Source organism: Etheostoma spectabile, unplaced genomic scaffold, assembly GCF_008692095.1.
Source record: "Etheostoma spectabile isolate EspeVRDwgs_2016 unplaced genomic scaffold, UIUC_Espe_1.0 scaffold285, whole genome shotgun sequence".
Classification (NCBI taxonomy): domain Eukaryota; kingdom Metazoa; phylum Chordata; class Actinopteri; order Perciformes; family Percidae; genus Etheostoma; species Etheostoma spectabile.
The window spans coordinates 652,781-655,123 of NW_022605579.1; the positions used below are offsets into that span (position 1 = coordinate 652,781).

The 2,343-nt window shown below is 38.9% G+C and overlaps 1 protein-coding gene and 1 long non-coding RNA gene across 2 annotated transcripts in view; one reads left to right on the forward strand and one right to left on the reverse strand.

Moving 5' to 3' along the window:
- Nucleotides 1–2,343, reverse strand: part of znf536 (zinc finger protein 536) — a gene marked incomplete at its 5' end in the record, with an annotated part of 312,490 nt that overhangs the window by 157,776 nt on the left and 152,371 nt on the right.
- Nucleotides 254–2,343, forward strand: part of LOC116686011 (uncharacterized) — an 18,474-nt gene continuing 16,384 nt past the window's right edge. The window contains exon 1 of the long non-coding RNA XR_004331123.1: nucleotides 254–340. This is a non-coding gene — a long non-coding RNA (uncharacterized LOC116686011). The remainder of the gene's footprint in view (nucleotides 341–2,343) is intronic.

Consider the following 2,343-nt stretch of genomic DNA (forward strand, 5'->3'; position numbering starts at 1 on the left):
GGGGGGGGGGGGGAATCATAGTGTATAGCCCCTATTTTGTATGTTATTGTACAAAACTGCCTTCATCGTTCTGAAACCAGAGCACAACTGTTGCAGATTTCCCCTCCTGTCATCATTTGGCGGTAACAGCTTTATTAATCTTGAAACCTATTTTTGGTAGAGATCATAGAGTGAATGGCAATATTTCTCCCAGGGAATAAAACTTCCAGTCAGAGAGACTGAGGGGAAATGACACAAAGCCGAAGTTCGTTTAACCCTCCTGTTGTCTTTGGGTCAAATTTGATCCATTTTCCACAAAAAAAATTCTATATCAGAAATTTGGGTTTCTTTTAATCAAATTGTCAAAAATGAACATTGGATGGTTCCATTTAATGCTGTTCTCAAGTAAAATGAAGGACCAGGACACTGCTTTAATTGAATTTTGGGTGATTTTATTCAATTTTATAGCATATTTCTTTTTTTTTTTTTTAAAGTTAAGTCAAAAGTGTGGTTGAGTGTCTATTAATTCCAAGAATAAGTGTTAAACTCGTATGAGTTGGTAAAAAAAGGGGTAAAAAAGCATAAAAACGTAAAAGTGACAAAAGTGTTGAAAAAAAGGGTAAAAAACGTAAAAAGGAAATGTCAAAAAAACAAGCTAAAAAAAGGAAATTAAATACAAATGTGACAATAAGTGGAAGAAAAATTGCTGGAATCGTAGGGGGAAAACATTTTTAATAATAAAGAATAAGGTGTCAAATTGTTTTAAGGCGGGAGGACAACCCAAGGGTTAAAACCCTAAATAATTTGAGCCCGAGAAGCCACCCCCCCCACCCCTGCCACCCGGTTCATCTGCTTATGCTGCGTTCCAGACACGGTTTTTATCCCGGAAGTTTCGACTTCAAGTCACGAAACATGACTTGGCAGCGTTCTAGGCAAACCCTTCTAGCTAGCGTTAGCATCAGCTAGCGGCTACTTAAAATTGACGTTAGCTAGCCGCTAGCTGATACTAGCGATTTCTAGTCGCCGACATATTTTGGGCTTCATTTAATAAACATAACATGTACTAGTACACCATGGTATGTGTATTGTTTTGATTACAATGTGTATAATTACTTTCTGTTGCGTATTTATACTATTTATCACGGCATCTGCACTGCATCAACAGGGGTCAAATTGTTGTTTATATGTATGTGACGTCAAAACTGTAACTGGGAGTACTTGTACTACCTTGCACAAGTTCACGTAGTACAATACAGGTTTGATGGCCATTCCAGGGCCCTTTCATGGGTAGAAAGTTGTGAAAATAGGACTTATGTAACGCAGCATTCCACTAAGATATCTGTGTGCATATTTTAATGTTATACTGTTTGTGCTCAGATAGCAACTGATTAACTTTTAATAAGATGCGCGTTTCTTTGTTTTTCTTTGATAAATCTTTTTTTATTTACAGACATAACCAGGGGGGGATTAATCCACTCAGGGGCCAAGGAGGAAAATAAACCTGGGCCCACATTGAGCCATATCACTCTCGTTCCCTTAATATTTGGCCCAGAGCCCCACAAACCAACTGGTATAACAGGAATATTACCCTGCTCCAGGCTATGAAATATCAATTTCTTAGGTAGTTTGTATTGATTTGAATAAACGCTATTTTATTTGGGAATATGCACCATGCAGACACAATATTGATTGAAATATTGCATTTAGGTTTTTGTCACAGGCTCCCTCTAAAAGGCAGCAGCCACCCTAAGCTACCATCTAACTTTATACAGGAAACATACCATTAAGAAATGAGTGGAGAACATAGAGAGCATGAAAAGGAGGATCGACCTTTCAAAAAAAGCAGCATTTCTTTTAAAAAAGATCCTCGTTGAGCCTACTGACTACACCTACGTAACCAGTAATCAGACCCACGGGTGCCTGCTTAACCCGGTTGGTGTCAAGCATTGTACAGAACTATTGAACAACAAAGTGGGCTTTAAATTGTACACACTTTTCTCTTGTAATTCCTCTAGTTTTAACGCATGAGCAAGGCTAATCACCCAATCTAGATAACACAGATTGACTGTCGTTGATATTTATTGCCGTCTGTTGTCTTAGTTTGTAGCCAATGCATTGCCTCACAACTCAGATACAGTACGTTAAATGAATTGATCACGCAGCGTGAATTGCCAAGCCTTCCTTCCAACCAGCAGAAATAAGGGGAGGCTGTCTACAAAGAGTTTAAAGGTCCCATGCATGAACATTTCCCTTTATGAGTTTTTTTAACATTATTTTGCATCCCCCCCAGCCTGCCTATGACGCCCCAGTGGCTAGAAAAGTAAAAGGTGTATACCAAGCCCTGGGTATCCTGCTCTGCCTTTG